The sequence below is a fragment of the Rattus norvegicus genome, chromosome 3 (assembly GCF_036323735.1).
Source record: "Rattus norvegicus strain BN/NHsdMcwi chromosome 3, GRCr8, whole genome shotgun sequence".
In the NCBI taxonomy this organism is placed as follows: Eukaryota; Metazoa; Chordata; class Mammalia; order Rodentia; family Muridae; genus Rattus; species Rattus norvegicus.
The window spans coordinates 73,158,256-73,183,232 of record NC_086021.1 but is presented as its reverse complement, the minus strand read 5'-3'; the positions used below and the strand labels follow the sequence as shown (position 1 = coordinate 73,183,232).

Genomic DNA, 24,977 nt, shown 5'->3' with positions numbered 1-24,977 from the left:
CTGTGTTACTGATGGAACAGCGTTTGCACAAGGTAGGCATGCATGGCTCACTATATTGTCATAACAAATGCTAAGTGTATTTGTAGCAATTGCTGACACTCACGGGATGCTGACTGAACCTGAGTGCCATTGTAATTGTTACCTAGTGCTATCAAGAAATCCTTCTTAAGTTTTTATACTATTTGTCCTGTGAGAAATACAAGTCTTGTGCGTGGTTTTTAGAGAAGAGAGCGTTCCACTGTTCAGCCTGCATCATCAGAGCTTAGGCAGTGTCCGACTCAAGATACCCTTCAGGTACTCAAATATAGTAAACTGAACTTGGTCCAAAGAAGTCCTTCAGAAAGCACTCTGTCACTAAAGTCCTTGGCAATGTCTTATCCATGAAAAATTGTATTATTCTGAAATGGGATTGTACCGTATGACTACGTACAAATAGGAGAGTATATAAATAGTTGAGTGTTAGGCTATATTAATTTTAAATGTGAATGTAAAAGTCCATAGTTATAGGAGATTGTTTGCATGACGATGATAAAGTAATGTACATGGACAAAACTTTTAATAACCCAAAAAATGAGCGTCGAATTCAGGAAAATAACACCAGGAAGAAGACTTTTCTCTAGACTATTAAATATTTTCCCTTGCTTATATAAAAAAATATGTGCGAAAGAAAGAGCTAAATATAACATAAATACTGAATTCTGTGCAGTGCTAACATGTCATATTTATGAAAAACACTGAATGAAAAAATAGGAAGGAAGCATAAGTTGAAGGAAATCATGCTAATGAGTGAAACCATAAGTAAGTCGCTATACCAGCTACTCTTCAACTCTATTCAACTCGATTTTTACCAAGGAAAAATCACCACTGTGACCTCAAAAAGAATGAGATAACTTGCAAGTTGTTAAATCAACTTTTCCATGGGCAGATATCGTAGTTGAAATATTTCAAGTCTTATTTAAACATACTCTGTACTTTGCATACCTATTCTGAAGTAATTATATGTTTTTTATTAAGATATTAAAAGAATTAAAGTCCACCAAACAAGGGCAGGCGAAATGTTGGGGTGGGTTTCTTTTAGCCAGAATAATTAATTTCCACTAATACCTGCAAAAATAGAAACCAGAAGACAAAGAGATGCAAGTTTCTTAGTGCAATAATAATAATAACAACAACAACAACAACAACAACAATAATAATAATAATAATAATGCTAACATAGTACAATAGATGCAAACTTATTATTATCCAAAGCAAAGACATTTCACCATAGAGATAACACAGAACACAGAGACCTGCTTTACAGGACGAAATGAAAAGTTCAATCCATGTTTCATCCTTTGACTGCTCCCATGGAGAAAAGTACAAACCCCTTTGACTTCTCCCGTATAATTTCAGTAATTAGGCTAGAGGCACTGTAACGTTCTAGAATGTACAGTGCAACTCCATTCAAATGCTGCTTCTAGAATACAAAACAGCATTTCAAAGTCAGGTAGAAATTAATTTGTTCATTGTCTATTCTTTTGGTTAATTGCCAGTATTGCTATTTCTCTTTGGGCAAATCACTGAAAACTGACTACATAATTTGTGTGTGTGTGTGTGTGTGTGTGTGTGTGTGTTTATAAGGAAATAACTTAGACTCAACATTTGTCGCCTACATTTTAATTTCATTTGCACTTCCACCAGACTAAGAATGATAGTTCTCCCGCTACATTATTCTATTACATTCTGTCAGTATTGTCTTTTTTTTTTAAACTCTAAATTTCCTTTTGCAAGAAGAAATTTTGCCAGTGCCAATTATGGGTGAGAAATTCACTTATTCTGTGAGCATATTTATTCGTGTGAACTAAGTGAGAATCTTAGAGACATTTTTGGGGTAAATAAGACAGCAGTAAGTTAGACAGAAGGTTTAACCTCCCTGGTCTTCCCACCTCTCACTGGGATAACAAAGGACTTTGCATGCAAATCTCTAGTCTCAGCTTCTGGCCACACTGGATCAAGGCTGTGGGAAGGAAGAAGTGGATTGAGACAATAGAAAAGGACAGAGCAGAGTGATCAGTTGCCTATTTCCTTATCAAGGTAACTTCTGTGACTCAGTGGGAAACGAGGCATAGGAAACAGCTGATCCCATAGTCAGTGGACTCCGATGAGGAGACAGAGGGCTTCCCAGCTCTAAATTTCATCAATAATGAACTTAACTTTCTCTTTGTCAGAGCAGCTGTCCCTGACAATTAGAATTTGAGATGCCAAGATATCTGTGCATTAGGCCCTGTCCCTGGAACAATGCTTGCTGTGTAGGTGTGGCTAGAGATACTCTCACAGCACATCCGAGCTGACTCTGCAGAGACTAGGGTGTGCTACAGGCTGAATACATGGGTTCCACGGTGCTGTGTGGTGTCTGTCACTTCCCAGCATTGGTTTAGCCATTCCTGTGATGGTTGGGATGGGGCATTTGTAAACGGCCATAGGTAATGCTAGGAATCAGGTTGCCATACTTTAGCCCTTAATCCCTGGGAAGCTGATTGGCCAGCAAAACCTGGATTAGAAAGAATGTTTCTGTATCTCTTTAGGCCCAGATCCCTGTGATCAGTCCTTAATTATATATGGGTTATAGAGAGGGAATTTCGTATTATACTAAAGGTTATATATAAAAAGGAAATTGTGCAAGGGAATATGGGGGGCAATAAGCAGGATGTATAGGGGGAATACTGCATGGGGGAGGGGAAGGGAGGAAATGGGGCTTATGGACAGGAAATCGGGAAGGGGAATAACATTTGAAATGTAAGAAAAGAAATATATCTAATAAAAAATTTAATAAAAGTCCCCCCAAAAGGAAATTGCATAGGTTATAATAAATAGGAAATTGCATATTATACTAAGAGGTTTTATATTGTTTCAGGCATAGTCTCCTCATATATACATACATACATATATATATATATATATGATCTTGTATACATATATATTTGTCTTTATATATACATATATACATATATAATTATATATAAAACAGATGGTATCACACACACACACACACACACACACACACACACACACACATGGGTATGTTGGAATGAACTCCAATGTCTATGTGATTTTGTAAAAGTTTAAGCACTGGTCATGACTAAGCCCTGAAAAAGTATAGGAAAGTCCGCGAGAGTTTACTTAGATGGTATTACCAGCCTCTCCTAGCTCTTCACTTATCCTAGTGAAGTGGAATGACACTAATTATGCCATATCTTTGCTTAGTAACAAATTAACTTTGGAGCCACGTTAGGCCAAGTGGGGGATGATACTAAAGTTATTGTCCAGTTCACATACGGTTTTAGGTTAAAGGATTTCAGCTATTTCCAAGGTTAATGTCTATGAAGGCAAACTGACCAAGTTGCTATCTACAGTTACAAATACATTCTGGAATCTCAGTAATGGGGCAGCAGGAACTTTAGAAGTTCACAATTCTAAATAAATCTGCCTATGTTCAATGTTCTTTACTCAAACTACCTTTGAATGGTGTGTATCCTTTTATGCCTTGGGAGACAGCGTGCGCACAACAAAGGCAGACAACAATATTTAATTGACAGACAGACAGACCATAAAGAAATCTCTCTCAGCTTTGCTCTTCATGTATGTTCAGGCATGTGTGCATATGCATGTAGAGGTCAGAGGGTAAGAGTGGGGTCTCTTCCTCAGTGGCTCTATCTTACTTTTTGAGATGGCGTCTATTAGTAAACCTGGAGTTCACTACTCCTGGAGTTCAGGAATAGTTGGCTATCAGACTCTAATAGATCCTCTGTCTCTCAAGCATGAGGAATTCCAGCACATGCTGTCCCATCTGGTTTTTTATGTAGGATCTCGAGATCCAAATGAGGTTCTCCTGTTTAGTGTAGCAAGCACTTTACCAACCGAGTTATTTTTCCAGCCCAAGAAGTTGTAATTTTAGCACACAAGACTAGAATTAGAAAGAACCAATTCAGAATTCTATCATCTGCTACATTTCTGTAGCGAGCATCAATGAGAAAGGGAAGACACATTTCCTTCAAATGCTCCTTTGTTGCATAATATTACTTTGTCTTACAAAAGACAAACCCAATATACATCTCAAACCTCGGGGCCAGGCTTAATTTATGTCAATGTTTTCATTTTATATGAATTGATGACATATGATTTGAGCAACATTTGGACCCTAAATCAGCTCAATTCCCATATTAGTTAGTGTATTTAAATGCTGCAGCAAAATATCTGATAAAAACAACTTAAAGAAGGATAGATTTATTTTGGATTCAGCTTCAAAGCATATGGTGCATCATGACTGGGAAGGTCTGGTGACAGAAACAGAAGGTGGGTGGTCATATTCGTATGTGGAATTTGTCCATGTATATGCATTTGCATGTTTGTCTGTGTATTGGTACAGAAGCTCTTGTGTATGCATTCCTGTGGTAGTCAAGTTCAATGTTGAGCATGTTCATAGATCATCCTCCACTTTACATATGGAGGCAGGGTCTCTCACCAAATCCAGAGCTTGCCATTTTGGCTAGTTTCCACAGCCTGCTTACTCTGGGGACTCTCTTTCTCTGCCTCCTGTGGGTTACAGGCTAGGTCACTAAACCCGCCTTGATTTTACTTGGTTTCTGAACTCTGTTCCTCATGTTTGTATGGCAAATAATTTACCCTGTTAAGCCATCTTCACAGCGCTTGACATATAATTCAGGTAACAAGGGATTGTGATAGATTTAGCTGTGCATGCACACAGTTCCTAACTGTGTATGTCTGTGAGCCCGTATGTTTTAGTGTGTATTTAAATACAGTTAATGTTGAATAATATAGTGAAAATACGAATGATTAAAAGCAAACGTTCATTGACAGTAAAATGTGAAATAAGCTAATGCTTCTGTTCATCCAAGTGGTATTATTGAGAGTGTGATTATGTATGATGGACTCCCAAGAACAATCTGATCTTTTCTTTAGATTTTTTCAAAGGAGCAACTCTTTCAGTATTCAACCCCCCCATTTCGTATGAAGTGTGATTCATGTGCTTGATCTTGAATATTTAAAAGGAAGATAGAAAAATCCAACTTGTTTTTAAGATCTTACTGTTCAAATAATATATTATCCCATGAACCTTGAAAATTTTTTATATAATTTCATGATACTCTTGGAGAATGTGAACGTTTTAGTGACTTAGAAAATAAAAGCCTTGGTAAATAAATTGTTAACAAATAACCTTGTTTCAAGCAAATTCTGATGAATGAAATCAATCCTTGTACATGCATGGTTGTCAGACTTTTAAACGATGGGATCTCCTGACCTGATGGTAGAGGCTACTTTTTAAAATTATGAACATTCTAGGAGTCTAAAAGGCTTTATTATTTCATTGGGTCTACTACTGCCAGATTGACTGCTTTGGCCACACTCAACCATTTTACAAACACTGATAAAAGTCAACAATGCTATGAGTACTCATGGAGTCGCACATCTGATTTTTGACATCAACATTCTGGATGCAGTTGAGTATAAGGAGATGAGGCTGACTGGGAACGTTCTTTGCTTCAGTTTTCTGTGGACATTTTGTTTTAGATCCCTCTTTCTTTTTTTTTTTTACAAATGTATATGACATCCATTACTACTAAGGACAATGGGAAAAACAATAGGCCAATATCATATTGTCCAAGAAACATTCAAACAAGACTGATAGCATAAACATGTCTTCCAGCTGACCAGCAAGTAGCATGTACCTGGAACAGAAACGTTCTCTTTACCTAAGTGTGGATTCCACAAACTCTACTGACCTTCGAGCCATGGCAGGGGAGTTTCAACAGTGTGCAGGAGGTATGCACTGGAAAGAGTGGGATTTCCAAAGAAACTCCCTTTTGTACTTAATGGGCACACTGAACAGTGAGTTCTATATTCTAAGATTAATGATACTTTTTGGAGTTGAGTTCTGGCCACAATAGGCTAAGCTCTAATGAGCACTTCAGTGTGAAAGTAAATTGCGTATCTGCTGGGTGTGGTGGTGGATCTCCACAAGTCTTAAATTCAGGAGGGAGACAAAGAGGGCTCACATTTGGAGCCAGGCTTGCACTATATAGCAATCCTCCATCTCAAGCGACACAAACAACAATAACACTAGCAAAACCAAAAAGCTTTCGTGTTATATCCATGTTAGACACATTCTCCTCTCTAGGCTGCAGAAGGGTTAGATGGATAAACCTGACATTGTGAAAGTGTCTGTCAGGCCTTAACTACAGTTTTGAAGAAATAAGTTTAGGAATACTGTAGAATAGACGATAAAATGGTTAGAACCATTGTTTAAGTCTTTTTCCTTTGGAAAACAAAGACGGCTGAAGCCCATAAACATAAACGATCTCCAGGGTGAACTAAATCTGAATGAATATCAGCCAAGAACTCAAGAGTAAAATTCAGGTACAAAGAGACAAAGAGATGGTTAGGTGGGCAGAGGCGCTTCCAGCCAAATCTGGTGCCCTGAGTTTAATCCTGAGATCCATATAGTGAAAGAAATGATTCCTACTTGTTCTCTGACCTTCAGAACACACACACACACACACACACACACACACACACACACACAGAGACAGAGAGAGAACACAAATTAGAAAAAAGTTCATAAGGGAAGATTTATAATCTTATGTGTTCTACAGGTATGATACATGAATACAGTCATACCTACGTCATGTTTCATAAAATTTTACACTATTTTTCCAAGTTGTGAACTTTATACTTCTGTTTGCTAAGGGTCTTTGCAGCCACTCAGCCTTTCTTTCTCAGGAGAAATATAACACCTTGCTGTGTATGGTTCTATGCCTTGAATATCTCTGAGGTCTGGGCAACCTATTCGGGCTCAGATCTGGATAAGGGTGCTAAGTCCCAATGCTTTGTTCTTGTGTGATTGTTTTTGCTTGATTTCTTACCATGAGTAAGTCATACATTTTAACTGGACAGATATGAGATAAAAAAAAACTATTTTTCTGCCAAGATAGCAATCGACAACCTTCGGGAACACGTGCAGAATTTTCTGGGACTCTATTAAAATTATCTGATAAACTGTCTTTGAGTCTCTGTGTTTTTGTTGTGTGGGGGCACCAAGTAGGAGCTCGGAGGCTTTGTAGATGCAACTGAAACTTAAACTGGAGGTAATGAACAGTAATGTGCTTTGTAGTACACAGATGGCTAGAGAGACCACTGTTAAATTTAACGGCTACACTGAGTCACCCACTTTTACCTGTATACATTAAACTAAGCATAGTTAGTTGCTTTAAGAAAATGATTAAATCACTCTTGATCTCTTTTCCAAATACATAGAAGCTGACTTTCTTTTCCATGGGAGGGGGGTGGATTTGAGGCATTATATCTCAGGGCAAATGTGTTTATACTTTGTGTGTTATTTCATGGAAAAATATACTAATGAAAACAGGAGACCTGGGTTTCCACCCCATGTGAGAAAAGCAACCCTTTCATGCGGCTAAATGTGGGCCTTATCCATCCCGCTCACGATTCAGTGGAACTGTGACACGTGATAGGCTTAGAGTATGAATGGGTCAGTGAAGAGTACTCTATAAACAGGAATGTGTTTCTTGGGAGAGGTTTGGATAAATGGACTGAGTGTTCCTTCATTTCTCAGGCTTTTGCTTAGGAAGCTAATGAAACCAAGCATGCAGAGCAAAACCATCTGCTGAAGGTCAGAGAGCTTTGTAAGATGCTATACAGCCCCGGCTCGGACCAGGCTCCACCAGAGAGCATGGGCACAAGGGTTCTTTCCTCTCTTCCTTACACGAAGAGCACAAATACCTTAACATCCAAAGTCCAGCACCATATTTTCTAAAACAATAGAGGTAAACATGTTGAAACCTGAAGGTTGAAAGAAGACTCCACATGGGCCCACGTTCTGCCACTACTACTGCAACGGTTTTTATTTTTGTAAAGCAATTATCAACTTATGTATAAGTGATTACACCATTTGAGACATGACATCCTTGAAAACTCTGATGCTCTAATCAAAACACAACAGCTATTTTGGAACAGAAAGTCTATCTGCTTTACATAAATATCGAAAAATCAAACAATGACCCACTTACAATTATATTGTTGATGATTTTAAAGAGCTACTTTAAGTGAATTTCTTTCCTCAGTGGGAATTTTCTAGCCTGATACTGGTATATCCCAGCCAAGATGTATGTGTGTGGTGACGATTGTGGCAGGGGTTAGGAGGTGTGTGAATGGGTGGTCATGGTTTTCCCATGCTGCATACCTGTCATTATTTGTACTTTCTATTATATCTCATACCTGTAGGCACAATAAACTTTTCATATATATATATATATATATATATATATATATATATATATATATATATAATTAAAAACCACCAACTCAACTCCATTAAAGTACCATCAGCCTCATTGGAGAATTTTGTTAAGATTATTTTTCAATCTAGGGAGCGTAAAAACATCGCAGCAGCACTGATAACAGCATTTTAAATATTAAGGAGTCATCTTTCCTGGAGTAGATGAACTCCTTGAATTTCTCTAGAATTTCTGATGAAGCAATTGTAATATCATAGGGATATATAAAAGAGTGTGGACATGATAAATATGATGAGATTTTTAATTATGATTGTATCCCACTATATAAATAGTAAAAACACTTTGTTATATTGTCTTAATATTTAGGCATGATCTCAAACTAAAACACTTAGGAAATAATTAACAGGATTGATCTCTGGGGAGAGAAGAGGGCTAGTGTGAAAGCCATTGCAAAGGGTCTTCTTTTCATTCCCTATGTTTCTGTGTTGCTTGAACTATTGAAAAACATGCATTCAAATATTAATTTAAAATTTAAAATAATAAAAAGGAAATAATCAAATAACATGATATCAACTGCCCCACTGGGATCTGGGAAGACCAGCCTCCAAGCCCTCTCTCTCCTATGCCTTATTTTCCCCTAGGATCTACGTTTATACCTTATAATCTCTGAAACTGCCTGTAATCATAGTCACCAGGTTCTAAACTCATATGCTGGGCACTGACTCGTCCATACACTTTACATGAAGCCTGGCTTCACAGAAAGACTGCACTACCAGATGTCATATCAATATACCCATGTGAGAACTACAATATTACCTATTGTATCCGGGACCTACCTATCTATGAACCAAAGAGAATGAATAATTCTTTCACCTTGCTATTCAACTTGTGTTGGGACACTAAAGAAACCTTTACAGAACCCTTCTCTGCCCAATGTCAAGAGATTATAGTTGGTTTGTCATGGTGGCTTCTTCCCAGGATAATTCAATGAAAGTGGTGTGTGAGGTTGGGGATACACAGGGATAATGGGGTTTTTAAATACATATTGAGGTGAGAACCTATCGCAATTTCCATGCAGCCCTTGCTAATGCGATAAGTGAATGTAAAAGAAGTACTTTCCCATGTAAAATATCCCTATCCTGAATCATCCTAGGTAAAGTCTGTCAGCACCATATTATGGCACGGCATTGAGGCTACTCACTGAAGCAAATCAGAACATTTACATCATTTGAGGAAATGTAATAGAAAACAGATATATTATTAGTTTTTTACTAAGGAATTTAAACAAGTTTTAGTAATGTGTATGTGAAGTAGAGAATAAGACATCACGAATGTTTTCCAGTTTGCCCATGTGCCTGAGAGTGAATCCTGTATCCCACTCCCCACCCAACCCACCCATACCCAGGAAGGAGTCAGCTTACATTCCAGGAATTCTGACACACCCATGATCACAAACTTACAGGAGGGACAGGCTCCAGTCAGAGACAGAAAGACCAGTTAAAACCAGAGAGAACCAAACCTAAGAATAATAGGTATAGAAGAGATTAAAGATTCCCAACTCAGAAAGCCAGTAAATATCTTCAACAAAATCATAGAAGAAAACCTGCCTAACCTAAAGTAAGAGATGCCCATTAACATACAAAAAGTCTAAAGAACTCCAAATAGATTGTACTAGAAAAGAAATTCCTCTCATCAAATAATAATTAAAACACCAAATGCACAAAACAAAGATTACTAAAAGTGGTAAGGGAAAGAAAAGGTCAAGTAACATAAAAAGGCAGATCTATTAGAATTACACTGGACTTCTCAACAGAGACTATGAAAGCCAGAAGATCTTGTGCAAATATCATACAGACCCTAAGAGAACACAAATAGCAGCCCAGGCTACTATATCCAGTAAAACTCTCAATTAACATAGATGGAGAAACCAAGATATTCTATGACAAAACCAAATTTACACAATGTCTTCCCACAAAACCAGGCCTACAGAGGATAATAGAAGAAAAACTCCAACACAATGAGGGAAACTAGACCCTAGAAAAAGAAAAAGAAAATTAATCATCATACAACAAACCCAAAAGAAGAGAACCACACAAAAATAATTCCACATATAACAGCAAAAATAACAGAAAGCAATAATCAGCGGTCCTTAATATTTCACAACTTCAATGGACACTATTTCCCAATAAAAAGAGATAGGTTAATAGACTAGATTTGTAAACAGACTCAGAATTTTGCTCTGTACAGGAAACATACCTCAGTGACAGACACTTCCTCAGAGTAAAAGGCTGGAAAAATTTTTAAATGGTCCCAAGGAAAAAACTGGAGTATCCTTTCTAATATCCAATAAAATAGACTTTCAACAAAAAGTTTCAAAAAACATACTCATCAATGTTAAAATCCACCAAGAAGAACTCTCAACTTTGAAATCTATGCCCAAGTGCAAGGGCACCCACATTTGTAAAAGAAACCTTACTAAAGCTCAAAGCTCATATTGAACCTTACACAATAACAGTGGGAGGTTTCAACATCCCATTCTCACCAATGGACAGAAACTAAATAGAGACACAGTGAAACTAACAGAAGTTACAAAACAAATGGATTTAACAGTTATCTACAAAAACATTTCACCCTAAAACAAAAGAATATACATTCTTTTAAGCACCTCATGGTAGCTTCTCCAAAACTGATCATATAACCGGTCACAAAACAAACCTCAACAGATACAAGAAGATTGAATTAATCCCATGCATTCTATTGGACCACCACAGCCTACGGCAGGTCTTCAATAACAACAAAGCAACAGAAAGCCCACATACACATAGAAGCTGAATGACTCTCTACTCAATGATAATTCCATCAGGAAAGAAATAAAGAAAGAAATTGAAGACTTTTTAGAATTTAATTACAATGAAGACACAACGTACACAAACTTATGGGACAAAATGAAAGGAGTGCTAAGAGGAAAACTCACAGCTCTGAGTGCTTCAAAGAAAGAAACAGGAGAGAGCATACATTAGCAACTTGACAGCACACCTGAAAGCTCTAGAACAAAAAGAAGCAAATACACCCAAGAGGAGGAGAAGGCAGGAAATAATCAAACTCAGGGCTGAAGTCAACCAAGTAGAAACAAAAAGAACTATACAAAGTAACAAAATCAGGAACTTGTTCTTTGAGAAAATCAACAAGATAGATAAACCCTTAGCAAAACTAACTAAGGGCACATAGACAGTATCCAAATCAACAAAATAAGAAAGGAAAAGAGACATATAACAATAAAAACCGAGGAAATTAAAAAAATCAGATCCTGCTACAAAAGCCTATACTCAATGAAACTGGAAAATCTAGATGAAATGGATGATTTTCTAGACAGATACCAGGTACCACGGTTAAATCAGGATCAGATAAACCTTCTAAGCAGACGCAGAACCCAAAGGAAATAAAGCAGTCATTAAAAGTCTACCAATCAAAAAAAAAAAAAAAAAACCACAACAGCAACAACAACAAAAACCCAGGGCCTGATGGATTTAGGGCAGAATTCTATCAGACCTTCAAAAAAGAACTAATACCAACATTTCACAAACTATTCCACAAAATAGAAACAGAAGGAACACTACCTAATTCATTCTATGAGGTTATGCTAATACATAAACCACACAAAGGCCCAACAAAGAAAGAGAACTTTAGACCAATTTCCCTTATGAGTATCAATGCAAAAATATTCAATAAAATTCTCTCAAATAGAATGCAAGAACACGGCAAAACAATCATTCACCATGATCAAGTAGGCCTCATTCCAAGAATGCAGAGATGGTTCAATATACCAAAATCCATCTACATAATCTACTACATAAACAAACACAAAGAAAAAACACATGATCATCTCGTTAGATGCTGAAAACAGCTTTGACAAAATACCATACCCCTTCATGTTAAAAGTCTTGGAAAGGTCAGGAATTCAAGGCCCATATCTAAACATAATAAGAGCAATATACAGCCAACCAGTAGTCACCATTAAACTAAATGAAGAGAAACTTGAAGCAATCCCAGTAAAATCAGGGGCTAGACAAGTCTGCCCACTCTCCCTTTCTATTCAATATAGTGCCTTAAAGTCTAGCCAGAGCAATTAGACAACAAATGGAAGTCAAAAGAATACAAATTGAAAAGGATCAGTCAGGATACCACTATTTGTTGATGATAGTATACATAAATAACCTAAAAAATTTCACCAGAAAACTCCTATAGCTGATAAACAACTTCAGTAAAGTGTTTGGATATAAAATTAATTCAAATCAGTAGCCTTCCTGTACTCAAAGGAAAAAAAGGGCTGAGAAAAAAATAGGGAAATTACATCCTTCATAATAATCACAAATAATATATAAAATATCTTTGTTCGACTCTAACCAAGCAAGTGAAGGATCTGTATGACAAGAACTTCAAGTCTCTAAAGAAAGAATTTGAAGAAGACTTCAGAAGATGGAATGATCTCCCATGCTCACGTATTGGCAGGATTAACATAGTAAAAATGGCCAACTTATCAAAAGCAGTCTACAGATTCAATGCAATCCCTATTAAAAAATCCAACTCAATTCTTTATATATAGAGAGAACAATTCTCAAATTCATCTGGAATAACAAAAAAAATAAGGATAGCAAAAACTATTCTCAACAATAAAAGAACTTCTGGTGGAATCACCATCCTTGATCTCAAGATATACTACAGAATATCTAATATATAATAGTGATAAAAACTGCATGGTATTGGTACAGAGACAGGCAGGTAGTTCAATGGAACAGGGTTGAAGACCCAGAAATAAACCCACACACCTATGGTCACTTGATCTTTGACAAAGAAGCCAAAACCATCTGGTGGAAAAAAGGCAGCTTTTTCAACAAATGCTGTTTCAACTGGAGGTTGGCATGTAGAAGAATGCAAAATGATCCATTCTTATCTTCTTGTACAAAGTTCAAGTCCAAGTGGGTCAAGGACCTCCACATAAAACCAGATACACCGAATCAATGGGAGAGAAAGTGAAAGACCCTTGAACACATGAGCACAGTGGAAAATTTCCTGAACACACCACCAGTGGCTCAGGCTCTAAGATTGACAAGTGAGAAAAGGGACCACTTAAAATTGAAAAGCTTTTGTCAGGCAAAGGACAATGTCAATAGGACAAAATGGCAACCAAAAAATTGGGGAAAGATCTTTACCAACCCTACATCTAATAGAGGGCTAATATCCAAACTATACTAAAACCTCAGGAAGTTAAACTCCAGAGAACCAAATAACCTCACTAAAAAATGGGTACAGAGCAAAACAATGAATTGTCAACTGAGGAATATCGAATGGCTGAGAAGCTTGTTCAACATCATTAGTCATCAGGAAAATGCAAATCAAAATGACCCTGAGATTCCACCTCATACCAATCAGAATGGCTAAGATCAAAAACTCAGGTAACACAAGATGCTGGCGAGGATGTGGAGAAAGAGGCACACTCCTCCACTGCTAGTGGGATTGCAAGATGGTAAAACCACTTTGGAAATCAGTCTGGCTATTCCCCAGCAAACTCGAAATAGTTCTACTTGAAGACCCAGCTATACTACGACTATGCATATGCCCAAAAGATTCTCCAACATATAACAAATATATGTATATATTTACATTTCTATCTTATATAACATGCTCCACTATGTTTATAGCAGTCATTTATAATAGACAGAATCTGGAAAGAATCCAGATGTCCCTCAATGAAAGAATGGATACAGAAAATGTGGCATATTTGCACAATGGAATACTACTCAGTTATTATAAAAGCTACTTCATGAAATTTGCAGGCGAATGGATGGAAGTAGAAAATATCATGTTACGTGAGGTAACCCAATCACAAAATAACACACATGGTATGTACTCCCTGATAAGTGGATATTAGTCCAAAAGCTCGAATTACCCAAATACAATCTGCAGACCACATGAAGCTCAAGAATAAGGAAGACCAAAGTGTGGATGCTTCAATTCTACTTAGAAGGGGGAACAAAATAATCATAGGAGATAGAAGGTGGGAGGGATTTGAGAGGGAGAGAGGAGGGGGAGGGAAAAGGAGAGCAGGATCAGCTATAAGAAGGGACACGGGAGAAGTTCAGAAGGCTAGGAAATTGAACAGAGGTGTGTAGCAGTGGGGGATGGGGAACTGGGGATAGCCACTAGAAAATCCCAGACTCCAGGAAAGAGAGAGACTCCAGGATGCAACTCGGATGACATTAGTTGAGATATCCACTGAAGGGGAAGTAGAACCTGCAGAGACTACCTCCAGTAGATAGACATGACACCCAGTTGAGTAATGAGGCTACCCACCCATCTCAGAATAGTTTAACCCAGAATTGTTCCTGTCTAAAAGAAATGCAGACATAAAAAATGGAGCAGAGACTGAAGGAAAGGCTACCCAGAGACAGCCCCACCTTGGGATCCATCCCATGTGCAGAACCAAACCCTGACTCTATTGCTGATGCCAAGAAGGGCTTGCTGACAGAAGCCTGGTATAGCTGTCCCCTGAGATGTTTTCCCTGTACCTGACCAATACAAAAGCAGATACTCACAGTCAACCATTGTGCTGAGCTCTGGGACCCAATGGAAGAGTTAGGGGAAGGACTGAAGGAGCTGAAGGGGAATGCAACCCCATAGGAAGAAGAACAATATCAACTAACTGGACCACCCAGAGCTCCCAGGGAGTAAACCACCAACCAAAGATACGTGGAGGGATCCTTGTTTCCAGCTACCCATGTAGCAGAGAAGAGGCTTGATGCCCCAGTGTAGGGGGATGCTAGAGTGGTGAGGCAGGAGTGGGTGTGTGGATGGAGGACAGCCCTCAGAGTCAAATGGGAGGGGGGTGGGATGGGGAGTTATGGAGAGGAAACCGGAAGGGAAATATCACTTGAAATGTAAATGAATAGAGTGATTAATTTTAAAAAAGACATCACAAATATAAGACTCATGTTTCTCATTGACTAGGGCTTTAAATTTTAATTGGATAGTCTGGTGAAATTCAATTATTTAATTACATAAAAATTAAGGCTCACATTTTCTGGTCTATCTCCTATGTTTGCAGTGATGTTTCTTATTCCTTCAAAAGTAAGACAAAAAACTGATGGAGTGGATTTTGTATTTGACAGATTATTTTGTTTTGAGTCAAAAGAGTTAGTTTGCTTTGTTTTTAAGCACCGTCTTTAAGGACTTAAACCACCAGAGCCCCAGGTTCTGATCTTTGCAATGATGTGTGAAATCTCTGGGTATGGCGATCCCTGAGACTTCTCTTGAAATTAAGGCTCAAGGCAGTTTTGCTGAGTAGTCGATGCATTCGCTACCCATTTATCTGTGTGATTCACCCATGAATTCATGTCATGGAAACAAGTCCAGATTGGTGTGTTCAGCTAGTGACTTCTTTCCTGTACTTTCTCTGCACTTGGTTTCAGGGTACAGGTCCAGAAATTTTCTCCATTCTATAAATGCCTTCTCTTGATTCTGCCTCCTAACACTTCATGCTCTTTGGGTCTCTAGGCCACAGCGTGCCAACTGAGCATCTGAGCTCTTTATGGTGTCTAGGGACTCTCCAAGATCCTGATTTACCCCAACCCCCAACCCCCAGAGGGCTCTCTGTGTATCCTCAGTGGAAGACCCTTTCCTGAATCTGAAAGATGGGTTTAAGGGGTGTCTCAACCAGCTCTTGCCAAGAAAGTTTTCAATACCGAGCCATAATTCTACGCTTTTAAAGGTCTGTGATTAGGTAGGGTAGCCAATGGTTTTTTAGGTAGGTTCTATTTTCCTTTCAAGTTATGACTGGTGTTTTCATTTCTTTAGCTTTTGCCCATTTGAGGAGGACTTGTGAAGACCGTGAAGAGAATGGGTTAAGAAGTTTGGATAGAATTTCCCAAAACATACGCTTTATTCGTAAGAAAAAAACTCCACAGGCCGTTCCATCATGGGATTAAACAATCTTGAGGTTCCGAAAGTTAGGAGGCATCACACAATGGTGCTGAGCACTGATCTCCTGGGACGGGTGAAAGGTGAGTCTCAGTGAAGTGGGTAACGAATTGCTTGCTTTCTCTTATAGCGAACTTGTAGTGTTTGTTCAATAAATGTGGACTTAGAGTAGGTTTGAGTAAGACTCAGTTTTAGACTTAAAACATACAGTGGGTAAAGCAAATAAAAATCCCTGCTCTTTTGAGAGGGATTGCATGTGTTGAGTTCTCTCTCTCTCTCTCTCTCTCTCTGTGTGTGTGTGTGTGTGTGTGTGTGTGAGCATGCGCGTGAATAATGCATCGATAGAACTTTTGCAGAAGTCAGAACTTTGCCTAAAACTAAGAAATCTCTGTTTCAGATTTCATAAAGTAATTAGGCTGCCCTTTAACATTTGCTTTAAACTTTCCACCTCATTTTTAATGAGATTACAGTCTCTTCACAGCTTGATAAGTACAGACACCAGGCAAAGAAATGAAATTATGATGTGCCAGTTACAGTGTTCCAGAAAGTGACTTTCGAAACGAGAAATCAAGCCTAATGATATGGCTTGAAACAATTTCTAAACTGTTTACATTTGTGAGAAAAATCATTATTTGTACAAGTTTAAAATAATAAAAAAAAACCTCCCAATGTTAATTATGGTGCTAAATCTAGGCTCATAAAAAGATTGTTTGTGTTTTGGAGTTGATTTTTAATGAACAGAGAGCGAAATGCTTGAATGTAGGTGCCTTTTAATTAGATAATGTCTTGCTCATAGATTATATGAATTAAAAAATGAGCCCAAAGGATTGCAACAAGTGCCATATTAGAGACACAGTATCTATAGCAACGTAAGATGAAAGTGGACTTCCTGAAATCTCCAAGCTTCCTCAGCTATTTTTAATGGAGAGAGGCCTCTGAGTGGACGAAAAACTGTTTGGCATTTCCAAAGATGTTTTGAAGTCCTATATGGTTTATGCCATGGCCAATCATCATTGTTAACTTGACGGGATTCAGGATCGCCTAGAGTATAAACCCTTAGGTGAGTCAATGCAGGCTTTCAAAGTGGTTTAAAACAGACATGGGAGGACTCACTTTGAACTTGGGGAGCACTCTCCCATTGTCTGGGGTTCTAGACTGAGTACAAAGGAGGGAGTGGTGTATCAGCGCTTCCTAATTAGTGATTCTAATTATGAGTGTATTGTGCCCAGGTGCTTTACGCTTCTGGTGCCTTTCTGCACCAACAGACCACGTTCTGCCAGCCCAGCGCACTGCGGGCCAGAATGAACCTTTTCGCCCCTGACAAGTGGATTTGGTTAGGTATTTTGTCAGAGCAATTGATAAACCAACAAATAAAAAAAGTATATTCTTCCATATACCAGGAGTGACACAGTGGCGGAGGAGACTATCAAGAGGCCAAGTGCCAACAGAAGAATCAGAAGTTTCAACAATGTCAGCGGTGTCAGGGCTACAATGACCACATATTCAAGAGATCCATATCTGAGACCTACCATTTATTACGTGGCTACTGGAAAACGTTTCCACAATTTCCTCTGTCAGTCTACCTCACTGTGGGGAAAAAAACTTCATGGATTTACAAATTGCTTTTTAATGTGTAGAATGATCTATTATGATCCTTTCCTGTTTTCAGAGAAAAGGATAAAATATCCAGTTGTAATTCTTTATAAAATCCTTCGTAAGCTGGGCACTAATGGTGCGTGTGTTTGATCCCAGTATTCTGGAAGAAGAGGCAGACAAATCTGTGGGTTCAAGGCCAGTCTGGACTACAGAGCTAGTTCCAGGACAATTAGGGCTACACAGAGATACTCTGTTTTGAAAGATAAAATAAAATCATTCATAAACTGTAAATTAAGAAAATCTTGGGGTTGGGGATTTAGCTCAGTGGTAGAGCGCTTGCCTAGCAAGCGCAAGGCCCTGGGTTCGGTCCCCAGCTCTGAAAAAAAGAAAAAAGAAAAAAAAAGACCATTTTAGTGTTACACACACACACACACACACACACACACAGACACACACACACACACTTCATCTCTTTCAACCAAAGCCTTTAGGGGCATAAAATATAATCATAAGGCAAATAATAAATGGAAAAGCAGTCACAAGTTAGGCAAGAACCACATATTTCATCTGTAAGAATTATTATCTTACTTCTGGCAGGCAATGAAATTATAAAAAAATGCAGCAAGTTACTTGTATACTGAGTTTTAAAATCTGAAAATTAAAAAAATTGCTGTTTTCTATAGATAAGTTTTTCTCATTTAAATTCTAGGACTATTTTTCACCAAGGGTGAGATAAGTTCTATCATGAGCTCCATCCAACACGTCGAAGCATATTTCAACCAGTTAATGTATCACCTCCAGTGAAAGCCAATAAAAGTAAGGACTGCTGTTCAGAGAACAGAGGTGAGCCCAGGCTTCAGGAGTCTCCTGACGGAATAGCATGGGGTTCACTGGACTTGAATGAATGACCTTGATAGTACTGTGGAACAGAGGAAGATGGTTGGTTGGGGGGAGGTGTCTTTAAATGCGAACCAACTATTCATTGAATTCAGACAGATAAAAATGCAATTCTGGTAAAGGTATGGGGAGCCAGGGGGATAGGTGCAAGCAGGTGTAAAAGACAGACTTTAAGAGTAAATATTTCCCAATTAGAATTTTCAAAAGGGACCAATCGTACCAAATGGTCCCAAAATATCTTTCCCTTAGGTTTCTGTTATAGGTTGTTTTCCTTGTAATTTCAGCTTTTTTGAATCATCTTTTTGAATCTTATATATTCTTTGAACTATATGAATAATTATTTGCCCATACAATTTTAGTCTAAATACTGAAAATGCCAGGCAGTTTGGCAATGGAGACCTGCCCTAACTTCACAGTGAGTTGAGTGCCCACTGAGACATGTGTCTATTTACTGTTGCTAGGACCTCGTTGTTTGCATCCAGCAAGCAATCGAGCACTCAAGGCTCTGAAATTTGTTTTCGCATCAATCCATTTATAATTTCAAAGGTGGAAAAAAAAGGAGAACCATTTCCTTTGATCTTGACATTGGCATTTGGAGCTTGTGTAATTATTTACTTCCCAACTTCAATGGAGACGGAGAGTTTAAAGCAAGGAGGGAAAGAGTTGAGCCTTTAATGAGTTTGGGTTTGTGGAACTGGGTGACCAGGATGAAAGTCAGAGCTTTTATCACTTTGGTGCATTCCAACTTAAGAGAGGGAAAGGAAATGAATTTGTTCAACGAATAGCGAGTTAGACAAACAGTGACAATGAGATTGACCTTTCTGACACATCAAAGGGGCCTTTACCCAGTGCCTTGTGGGTAGGCTTCAGGGTAAAGTAAATAGGGAACAACACAAAAAGCCTTTTGGCGTTTTGGTTTTTGGGTCAACCAGAGAAACCAACATTTTAATATATCAGTTAAACTTTTTGAGTGTTGACTTTGTAAAAACTGAAAATAGATTTTTTTAAATACACTATATTCTGATTTTGGTTTTCCTCCTCTTACTCCTCCCACTAATCGGGAAAATATAATTTTCTACCTATAATTTGCTTGTTAAATGATCTGGTGAAAATAATCTGAAGTTGAGGAACATAGCAGCCATTGCTACTGTAATTTTTGATACCACTGTAAATCAACAGAAAGAGCTCTAATCTACTTCATACACTAAAGCAACATGTTCCAGGTGGCGTGTTTCTTTATTAAAAACACCATGTTTGTCAGGCTCACGGTGAGGGTTGAGTTCATTTAGCAACAGTAAAGCTGAAAAATAATTGAATGTTAAACACAGGAGAACATGTTTGTGTTTCAAGAAGAGTGAGGATGTTTGCAGTGGAATCAATTCTCCACATTGTGACAAGAACTCGGAGCACTGAGGTCTCCTTGCTGGGCACAGGACGTTTGGCGCCAGAAAGGGCAGAATATACCATCTGAGGTGCCTCATTACTAAGGCATCCATCAGGGGAGAAATCCCCCCAAACTCCTTCCATTTTCAAAAATCCCATTTGAGGGAAGGTTGGTATAGAAGTTAAAGCAAAGTCCAAGTTCTCCATGTCTCCCCTGGACAAACAGGCTGAGGACACTGTGTTTCAAGGGAAGCTTATAAAGTTTGTAGGAAATGGAGTCTATAGCTACAGAAATCCTGACACTTGAAGTTAGGGAAATGAATGCCTCCGATCCAGTTGTCTGCTACCTGCGCGGTATGAGATATGTCCTCTCAAGTCAGCTTGAAACCTAAATTCATCCTGCTATAAATCAAAATTACTCAAGCCATCCGCTTGATCCTCAAGAGTGCTTAAAACATGGGCTACTTAGATTGTTAACATTTCAGAAACTTTTCTTTTTGAGTATTGATATTTTTTAAAATTGAAAGTAGATTTTTTTTCATACACTATATTCTGATTTCGGTTTCCCCTCACCCTACTCCTCCCAATTACTTTCCACTTCTCCTCTCAACTGTATTCACATCCTTTCTGTCATTCCTTAGAAAAGAAACAAGCATCTGAAAAAAAACAATAAAATAAAATACAATACAATAAAGCAAAACTAAACAAACTGAAATAGGACAAAACAACCAATCAAGAGAAAGAGACAAGGAAAATGCCTAAGACACACATATAGTTGCACGCGCACGCGCGCACACACACACACACACACACACACACACACACACACACACACCTTTGCACATTATGAAGCCCATAAAAACACAAAACCATAAGCCATAATATATACACAAAGAACATGTATGGCCTTAAAAAAGTACCCTGACAGCATTATGAGACAAAGAACTTCCAAAGATGCCACTGAGTTTGTTGGCCATCAGCTGGTGAGCATGGGACCTGTTCTTGAGAGTAATTTGTTTCTGCTAGGAGAAAACTATTTATTTTTTTATTTCAGATGGCTATGAATTAGAAATAGGATCTGGTGTAGGGATGGAGGCATATGTTCTCTTGCATGTTCAGCCTTAGCACCCATCTGATGCAGACCTGTATAGGCTCTTTGCACTCTGCCTCAGTCTCTGAGTTTCTATGTGTGCTAGCCCTGTTGTTTCTAGAAGGCTTTGATCATTGCTATTCCCCAACTTCTCCGACTCTGTTGCTTTTTCCACCTTCTCTTCCACCGAGTTCCTGGTATGGGGAGGGGAATTATATGGAGACATCCTCGTCTGTGTGTTCCAAGCTCTCTCAGTCTGTATATTTTCCTTCTCGGTTTTATGATTTTTCCTTGGGCCCATTTGCCTTGCCTCCACAATAGGCTGTGGAAGAATATTTCAACTCTTTGTCTTTCCTGTAAGAACTCAGGCTATTTCCTATGTAGCCTCATTCTTTAGAAACCCTCTTTAGTAGAAAATATTCCCATCTTTATCCCTACCATGAGCTCGGAATGATAGACCCTGGCTCTGCTCTGTAGGTCCTCATTTCTTCTAAATGTCAGGCTGACACCTGGACACTGGATTCTGTTCCAGCCCTGAAACTTGCATGGATTGCTGCTAAAGAATGGGACTAGATCCCCATATCTGAAATGGGTACTTGGATAAAGCCCCTTCTACTTTTGCTGCCATAGCTGGGTGTGAAATCCTTGAGGCTGTATTCCCTGTACCGTGCCTGTGAGTTGTGTAAAGGGTGGAAAGAGGGAAGCATGGGTAGAAGGGAAATATGGACTCTGGCGGGTGTGGCTGAATGGACCAATCCTGAGTTTACGTGGCTTTTGTGCCGTGCTTCCAAGAATGATAGGTCCCATGGCTTTATTGTGTCTTAATTAATTTTTTGTTATTTAACGTTGTAAATAAATTAGGTGATCAATATTTGACCTAATTTAGTGCATGGCGTATCTTCCTCAATCACGTCACACAATGAAGGTCATCTACTATGCTTCCCATGTTTCTATCCTCTCAGGTCTAGCAACGTACCTCCTGATTGCTCTCCTGTTGCTTTGGTTTTGCTCTTAAATGCCATTTTTTTGGGCTCCTAAGATGATTTTTCACTGATCCCAACCCTTGCAGTCTCCATCCACCTGGCAGATTCAATTTTGTGGGTTTCTTTTTCCAGTAAAGGACCAATGTCCTGCCATTTTTTCTCTCAAATTCATTAGCATATGTATGTTGTTGGGAAATGTTAACAAAGTTCAAAGATCTCCACGGTGTACAAGATACATCATGATCTGCATATGATCTGCATCTTGAAAGGTTTCTATCACAAAATTTTCATTTCACACATTGTTTAAGTTAACTTCTACTCAACTCTCAGGACCTAGCAAAAGGAAAGAGAGTGGGCTGGCTCATTTGGCTGGCTGATCACCACTTCATGTCATCTCAATACCTGGCAGGTAATTTTACTAGTCCATATCTCACTATATTCTTTGTAACTCCATATCTTCACCATTCCACAAAATCCTTGAATCCATGGGTCATGCTTTCCAATCACGACATGCCATTTATTAATTTACTAAAATTAAGTGGAATGAACATCAAACATGTGCACACTCCCCAACCCTTGTTTCTGCACACAGGATAGTATAGCATGCTATTCGCATTGTGTTAAGATACTGAAAGCAATCTACAGATGATTTGAAGCACTTGCACGGATGACTCTAAGTAACACACAAATCTATGTGCTGTCTTATACAAACCATGGAGATCAAGGATGGATGCGTCTAATGACTGCTCTCAGAGAGGTGGCTACAGGGCAACAGCAGGATAACCAAACTGGAAATAGCTTCTGCCTCAGTGTGAAAAAAGTACTCAGCATTTCTGCAGCCTCCACCTACACCTAACAATGCTGTCATGGCAGGCTGAGATCAATAAGACAATAATCAGGATTCTATCAAAGAGATTAGAGTAAATTGTTCTTTCTTTTATTTGTACTTGTTTTAAAAAAATCATTCAGGAGTTATTGATAAATGGCCTCTTAGAAGTCATAAATTGTGCTAAATAATGATCAAAGTATAAGTTGTTCGATAGCTCAATCCATAAAGAAGCAGTGGCCACTGTGTATCTATTTCATGCCTAGGATTTTTGCTTTGTACCCTTTTCTAGAAGGTTAAGTGACTGTATTTCGTTGTGAATTCTATTGAGAAATATATAAAATAAATACAAGATCCAATGATCCAAAGGTCAAGACAATGTAATTTTCCTTCCCATTTACAAGGAGAAAATATGATTTAGGTTAAGGGTGTACCACAATGCTCATAGGAATGCGGCAGCCTTGATCTATGCTCCCTTTATGTGGAAATAATTTATGACTTTCTCTGTAATTTACAAATGGATTCATTACAGGACCCTCTGGGCATATGTGCTCTGAATTAGTTAAAGGCCTGATCCAATGACTGTATTGATAGCAAAGTCAAGTAAGGAAATAAGATTCTACAGCAGAAATTCCCTTGTGTACATCCTGCATAGACCTAGACAAGCAGAAAAGGTATCCATGGTAGCTTGCTTTTGGATTTATACACAATGCACCGAATTTCAGATCTGCTTAATAATTACTCAGAAAAGCTACTTAGCCACTTAGAAACTATCTTCTTTCTATATAGAAAAAAATGATGACCAACTGTGTAGATCACTGAGGTAATTTGATTGAGATAAAGAGAAACTAGCTTGTATAACAAAATCAGGTAGGATCATCCATTGGTGTGCATGGGCCCCAGAGCAAGGCTACCTGCTTACTTGTCCTGTTACAACCAGCTGTGCGGTACTGGTTGTGCTTCTTTTCCTCCCAGTGCTTCATTTTCCACGTGTGGATGTATGTGGAGGTAATGAGATGCCTATCCACAGAGCTGTCATGAGCATGAAAGGCGCCGATGTTTATAAAACACTTAGAATGCTGCCCAGCACGCAGGAATGCGATGTAAGTGTTTGGTGGATAAACAGTAATTTGTATTCATCTCTTGAAGCAGAGCCAGCAAATGGATTTGAAGTGGATCTTCTTGAATTTATGCCACATCTCCATAAAAGGGCAACTAGGAAGAAATAAATAATCCAACTAGGAGAAAAGTGGAAGCACCTTACTTAAGAACTTAATTAGGTCAACACAGACCATTATCTCAAAGGTTCCACTGAGGGTTTTATTAGCCAAGGGACCATCAATTAGATGGAGGAAAATTCATTATTTTCATCAGCAAGGAATGGCACTTTCACATCAGCAAGGGAAGCAAAGGCTGATGGGAGGAGCTGGTCGGGCTCTGTCCTCCAGGAAAGATTAGATACCAATCTGTGGATGGATGAGTAGATGACGCCATTCATTCATTTTTTATTTTAAACTGGAGGAAATGCTTGGTTTCTCAAGGTTATAATCTGACATCTGAAAGGCAGTTTGTGCTTGAAGAGGGTGTGGCCATGACTCAAAGATGGATAGTGTGGGATTTGATGAGGGTCTCCCACAGTCACATATTATGGATCCAGACAAGTCTGTTTGAAGGAGTCTCTTTTCGTAGAACCAAACTCCGTGCTCATTCTGGTACACTGTGACAGTCACATAGAATTCAAAGCTCATCTTGATTTTCCTAGTTGCTGACAGCATGGGAGAAGGCTCCAGACTGAACAACTCAGTCTGCAGGAAAAGATGCTAACAAGCCTATTGAGACCCTGACTAGTGGAGAAGTGAGAAGTCTTGGAGTTCTGAAAGGGAAGGGGATAAGCTCTCTGTAAGAAGAGAGGG

General features: G+C 38.6%; 1 protein-coding gene across 7 annotated transcripts in view; it reads right to left on the bottom strand.

Moving 5' to 3' along the window:
* B3galt1 (Beta-1,3-galactosyltransferase 1) overlaps positions 1 to 24,977 on the bottom strand; it is a 573,038-nt gene that overhangs the window by 51,215 nt on the left and 496,846 nt on the right. Inside the window, exon 1 of one of the 7 annotated variants that reach the window (XM_017591948.3) lies at positions 10,572 to 11,546. The exons of the other annotated variants lie outside the window; for them this stretch is intronic. The gene's annotated coding sequence lies outside the window, so the exon portion shown is untranslated. Of the gene's footprint in view, positions 1 to 10,571; positions 11,547 to 24,977 lie in introns of those variants that run through there. 7 annotated transcript variants of the gene reach the window in all.